Below are 6,947 nucleotides of genomic sequence, written 5' to 3' on the forward strand. Positions count from 1 at the left end.
GAGTTCGCCCTTTTGATTTTCTGACTCCAGCTCCTTGCACATTTCATTGTAATATTTCACTTTGTCATCCCGCGCTGCCTTTTGAAATTTTCTGTTCAGCTCTTTAGTATCTTGAATTCTTCCTTGTGCTTTGGCTTCTCTGCACTCCAGTTCAATATTCAGAATTTCTTCTGACATCCATTTTGGTCTTTTCTTCCTCCTCTGTCTTTGTAATGATTGTCTGCACTCTTCCTGGATGATACTCTTGACATCCTCCCACAACTCATCTGGTCTTTGCTCATTAGTGTTCAAGGCCTCAAACCTGTTCCTAAGATGGTTCTGAAATTCTGATGGGATAGACTCAATGTCATATTTCTGTTCCCGTGGATTCAGCTTAATTTTCCTCAGCTTCAGCTTGAACTTGCATGTGAGTAGTTGATGGTCTGTTCCACAATCAGCTCCTGGCCTAGTTTTTACAGCTGATATTGAGTGATTCTTTCTACATATGTAATCAGGCTGATTCCTATGCATACCATCAGGTGAAATCCATGTGTATAATCTGTGTTTATGTTTTTTATAAAACATATTGTCATTGATTGTGCAAAATTAAATCATTCTATCTCCAGCTTTATTTCAGTCATTGAGTTCATATTTTCCAGCTACTGAGTCGTCTTCTCTGTTGCCAAATTTTGCATTCCAGTCACCCATTATTATTAATGCATCTTGACTGCATGTTCGATCAGTCTCGGACTGTAAAAGTTGGTATAAATCTTCTATTTCTTCTTCTTTTGCTCTGGTTGTTGGTGCATATATCTGAATGATAGTGGTATTCCCTGGACTTCCTTGTATGCGTATGGATATTATCCTGTCACTCACAATATTGTATTTCAAGACAGATCTAGAAATTACTTCTTTAACTATGAAAGCAACCCCATTTTTCCTTACCTTTTCATTTCCAGAGTAATACGATCAACTGACTCAAAATGCCCCATGCCAGTCCATCTCATCTCACCAAAATCTAGTATGTCAATATTTATGTGTCCCATTTCATCCTTTACAATCTCTAATTCTCCTACATTCATGATTCTCACATTCCCGTTCCAACCACTGTTGTTGTTGTTATGTGCCATCGAGTCATTTGTGACTCATAGTGACCCTACATACAACAGCCCTAAAACCCTGCTCTATCCTCTGCCAATCACATTGCCTCTGACACACCCATCCCGATTACCCCAGTCACTGAATCAATCCACCTCATAGAGGGTCTTCCCCTCCTGTGCTGTCCCTCCACCCTACCAAGCATGATGTCCCTCTCCAAGCACCTGTCTCTCCTTACAACATGTCCAAAGTATGTCAGACGAAGCCCCAGAATCCTTGCCTCCAAGAAGTAGCCTGGTTTAATCCTCTCTAGGATGAATCTGTTTGTTTTCTTGGCAGTCCATGCTACATTCAATACTCTTCTCCAGCACCACAGCTCAAAGGCGTCCATTCTCCTTCTATCCTCTCTAGTCATTGTCCAACTCTCTGATGCATAACAAGTGATTGCAATGACCATGGCCTGTGTCAGGTGCACCTTAGCCTCCAGAGAGACACCGTTGCTCTTGAGTACTTTAGAGAGGTCCCTAACAGCAGACTTTCCATCGCGATACGTTTTTTTATTTCCTGGCTGCTGGTGCCAAGAGTGTTGACCGTGGAGCCGAGCAAACTGAAGCTGTGAACAATCTCAATCTCTTCGCCATCCATCCTGATGCTACCAATTGGTCCAGTGGTGAGAATCATTGTCTTCTTGACATTGAGCCTCAGTCCATACTGAAGGCTGCAGTCCTTGACCCTCTGCAGCAAGTGCATGAGGTCCTCCTCAGTTTCGGCAAGCAGGGTTGTGTCATCTGCATAACACAAATTGTTAATAGATCTTCCACCAATCCTGATGCCACACTTCTCCTCACAGAGCCCAGCCTCTCAGATAATCTGCTCCACATACAGGTTGAAAAGGAATGGAGATAGAACACATCCCTAGCGTACACCCTTCCCAATTTTGAACCATGCAGTGTTACCCTGCTCTGTTCTGACGACTAGTGTCTGCTTAATACTGTTCCTCTTCCTTAGTGTTTCCATACTTGAAAGGTCTACCTCTTTTGCCTTATCCTCTAATCTAAGTGTGTTCTATTGTACATAGGGTTTTTGAAGGACTGCTATTTTGGAAGTGGATGGTCAGTCCTTCCTAGTCTGTCTTAATCTGAATGCTTATCTTTAGAAAAGTATCTGACAGACAAGCATTTTATGGAAAAATGTAGATGAAAGATATTTCCCCAACTGTAGAAATAACCAATAGTTTCAGTGTTGTCCCTGCCCTTGTCACAAGTGTCTTGACCCACTTATTTCCCTGCTTCACCATCCACCAGGATACCATCCACTTCTACCCACTCCTTTCAACACCTATCTCCCATTGCCCAGCCCTTGATCTGATAGCTCATATCTGAAGCTTTCTTGGTTTCTGTGATTCCAATCATGCCAGGTGCTGACAATTTCTTATGCTGTGACCAATGTCTCTTAAGTTTAGTGGTAATGTTTCCCAAGCGAAGGTGATGTGTCCTGTAGAACTGGTGTATAGAGCAGATATTTTAGTCAAAATCATATTGCACAGCATTTTTTACCTATCTTTAGCCATAAGACTTGGGTATGCCAATTGTTATTTGCAAAAATAATTATAAATCCAAGTAGCAATTAAAAGAAACAAGTTAAGTACCACTACTGCTTTTTAGAAGTGAGCTCTTGTGGGCTGGGGGTAAGAAGCTGTGATGCAATCCCAAAGGCACATGGTTCGAATCCACTAGCTGCTCCAAGGAAGAAGAATGGACAGTCTCCTCCCATGTGATTAACTGCCTCTGAAAACCCTCTGGATGGTCAACCACCTATGGGTCGGTTTCAGCTAGATGGCATACAACAACAACAATCGCTTTTTAGAAGGCACTGTAAGTAAAAGGTCTAAACAATGACAGTATTTTTCCTCCAAGATTATTGTTTTGAAAGAGACAATGATTCAAGTATACAGATACGAATACATTTATTTGAAAGCCAGTTAGATAACCTTGTAATATTTCACACTTTATTTCAAGAGTCCAAAGTGCTGGGCACATTTTATAATAAAGTATTGACTGGAAACATTTTTCTAAATCTGGGAGTGTACTTCCATTATAAATTTGCGTAATTCCCATTATAATTCAGTTAAATCTGATTTTCCTTAAGTCGTCTTATTATGCTTTGTTGCCTAGTTCTTGAGAACAATATTTTTACTGTATTTTAATTTGTTAAGCAGCACTTTCTTACTGATTACAGCGTTTCCTATCAAATTTTTAAATGATTATTGCGATTCTTAATTAACAATTATACCAAAAGAAGAAAGTGCATATTACAGATTTTCTTTTTTCTCCATGAGTCTGAAAATATGTCTGTTTGACTAAGAAAAACAGTTTCAGGATCTTCTTGAATTGGAATTCTAGTAGTGTTACAAACTATAATAGTACAATGAATCTTTAAAAATATTCTTCCTGGAAAGTTCTATTATATTAGTAATATAGTTTCATGGATAGCATAAAATAAGAATCATTTTCTAACATTATCATGAGATTATTTTCCCTATTCTTTTACAACATGTAGCCTTGTTTAGAATTTTAGTGTTTTCTTCTGTATCTAGAAAATAGGAATATTTTAACAATATTTCAGTAGGACTATATGCATCATTATTATATAACAGCTACAGGAATAGAGTGGAATTTGCTATTTCATAGAATGAGGGGATTTTTTTACAGTTTTCTAAAAAAAAAAGCAAAATGTTCATTTGTTGCTTTTTTTGCTTTTAGCATTACCAATACTTTTAGCACTGCCTGGCCTAGCAGTAGCATCTGTTTCTTGTGGCAGTTCCAACTGCAATACATTAATTGGAGTCTGAAAAGCAGTTGTGTTTGTAGAACTCCTTGATGACCTAGGGGGGAAAACCAAAATAATCATTATAAATGTAATTAAAAACTTTTTTTTAGATAGTTAACAGTTTTCATTTACTTGGTTCCACAGTCAACACTCTTGGCAACAGCAGCCAGGAAATCAGGAGCTGAATTGCATTGGCAAAGTCAGCTGTGAGGGACCTCTCTAGAGTACTAAAGAGCAACGATGTCAGGCTGGAGATTAAGGTGCGCCTGATGCAGGCTATAGTCTTTGCAATTACATGCTATGCATCGGAGAGTTGGACAGTGAATAGGGATGAGAGAAGAGAATTGATGCCTTTGAGCTGTGGTGCTGGAGAATAGTGTTGGCTATACCATGGACTGCTAGGAGAACAAACAGGTTTGACCTGGAAAAGGTGAAGCCAGAATGCTCCTTGGAATCAAGGATTCTGAAGCTTCGTCTGACATACTTTAGGCATGTTGCAAGAAGGGACTGGTCCTTGGAGAGGGACATCATGTTTGGCAGAGTGGAGGGGTGGCGAAGGAGAGGAAGACCTTCGATGAGATGGATCAGTTCTGTGAGTGGAATGGTGGGAATGAGTGTGTTTGAGATGGCAAGTTTGGCACAGGATAGAAAGGCATTTAGAGCTCTTGTACATAGGGTTGCTATGAGTCGCAAGCAACTCGATGGCACATAATAACAGCAAACGATTACTATTGATCTATTCCTATTATCACCCCATCATTTCAAGTCCCATAACAATAACAACAACAATTACAAACTAAGAAAAAGAAATCTCAAATTCTTGGCTTACTCACTGCCCTGGAGTTGATTCTAACTCATAGTCACTCACCCTCCATCAGGTTTTTAAGTTCTGAATCATAACAAGTTACTTGCTCTCATGAGAAGCAGCTGTTGGGTTCTACTCTGCAACCTACCATAGTTCTGTCATTATTGGCATAATTTCCCTGAGAGTAAATTAGATCAAATGTATTACATTAATTAAAAAAACCTGACTATTAAAAACAAAACAAAAAAGCTAAAAAGCTCATGAACCTAGTGGTTGATACCAGTAGAAAAATAGTTCAGAAATTGAGTTTCAATCTAAGAACAGGAGCTTCAGGGTCATACAAACTCTTAGCATGATCAGCTTCTAATGCAAAAGTGAGATATTCACATCCACTCAGGCTTCTCTAAAGGCTTGGCAATCTGCTTCTAAAAAAACCCCATTGAAACCTCATGGGGCATGGGTCTACTGCGATGCATAAAGGATTACTGTTAATCAGTCAACTTGATGGCAATGGGTAAATATATTGGGTTTGTTTTTTTGTTTTTTTTTTAAGGTTTCTCTCTAGGGCTTCAAGCAAGCAGGGTTGTGTCATCTGCATAATGCAGATTGTTGATAAGTTTTCCTCCAATCTTGATGCCACACTTCTCCTCATAGAGCCCAGCATCCCGGATAATCTGTTCTGCATATAGATTGAAAAGGGTGGAGAGAAGACACATCCCTTCCCTATTTTGAAACATGCAATGTTCCCTTGCTCTGTTCTGATGACTGTCCCCTGGTCTAAGTATAGGTTTCACATAAGCATGAGCAAATGATCTGAGATTCCCATTCTTCTCAGAGTTAGCCACAGTTTGTTGTGGTCCACACAGTCAAATACCTTTGCACAGTCAATGAAACACCGATAGACATTCCTCTGGTGCTCTCTGCTTTCTTCCAAGGGCCATCTAACATTAGCTACAATATCCCTAATACCACAACCCCTTCTAAACCCTGCCTCCCCTTCTGGCAGGTCTCTGTTGGTGTGCTGTTGCAGTTGTTTCTGGATAATCTTCAGTAGAATCTTGCTTGCATGCCCCATTAATGATATTGTTTAATAATTTCCACACTGTGTCAGATCACCTTTATTTGGAATGGGAACAAATATAGATCTCTTCCAGTCAGTTGGCCAAGTGGTTGTCCTCTATATTTCTTGTCACAACTTGGTGAGCACATTCAGGGCAGCATCTGTTTGTTGAAATATATCAATTGGTATACTGCCAGTTCCTCCAGACGACACAACTCTGCTTGCCAAAAGTGAGGTGGACCTGAAGCACTTGCTGCAGAGGGTCAAGGACTGCAGCCTTCAATATGATTGAAGCTCAATAGTAATAAAACAAAGATTCTCATCACAGGGATGTATAGCAACACCATTATGGATGGTGAAAAGATTGAGATTGTAAACAGCGTTAGTTTGCTTGGCTCCACAATCAATACTCTTAGCACCAGCAGCCAGAAAATTAAAAGATGAATTGCATTGGGAATGTCAACTGTCAGAGACCTCTCCACAGTACTGAAGAGCAATGATGTCAGTCTGGAGACTAAGTGAGCATAATACAGGCCATGGTCTTTGCAATCACTTGCTATGCTTCAGAGAGATGGATAATGACTAGGGAGGATAGGAGGAGAATTAATGCCTTTGAGCTGTGGTGTTGGAGAAGGGTATTGAATGTAGGAGGGACCAGTCCTTGGAAGGGTGGAGGGACAAATCAGGAGAGGAAGACCCTCTATGAGGTGGATTGCTTCAGTGACTGGGATAGTGGAGGCCAGTGTGTCAGAGACAGTAAGATTGGCTCAGGATAAAGTAGGGTTTAGGGCTGTTGTACGTAGGGTCATTATGAGTCTGTAGGTGACTCGACAACACATAACAACAACAACACTTAGTGGTTTTAGTTTTAATCCCTATGCATTAAAGATTTACAAGATGGTGTGACAAAAGAAGAGGGCAACAAAAGTTGAGGGCTGGTAAGAGGAATATGTTCATATTCTTGAAGATGTATCAGCTGCAACACTTCTATGTTACATTTTCAAGGATATGAACATGCACTGCTAAGCACAATTGATAACAGTGCATCTAAATTCCAAAATCAATTTCCATAACAGTCTATGTGTTTCCTATTGCCAAAGGGGCCCTTTAGAGTAGTGAGAGAAGATCTTCACCCTGAAACCCACAGCGTCCCTTTTCAGCAGGAAGTAGCTAAGA

This window comes from Elephantulus edwardii, unplaced genomic scaffold (assembly GCF_000299155.1).
Source record: "Elephantulus edwardii isolate Elephantulus edwardi_28Jun2011 unplaced genomic scaffold, EleEdw1.0 scaffold00031, whole genome shotgun sequence".
In the NCBI taxonomy this organism is placed as follows: domain Eukaryota; kingdom Metazoa; phylum Chordata; class Mammalia; order Macroscelidea; family Macroscelididae; genus Elephantulus; species Elephantulus edwardii.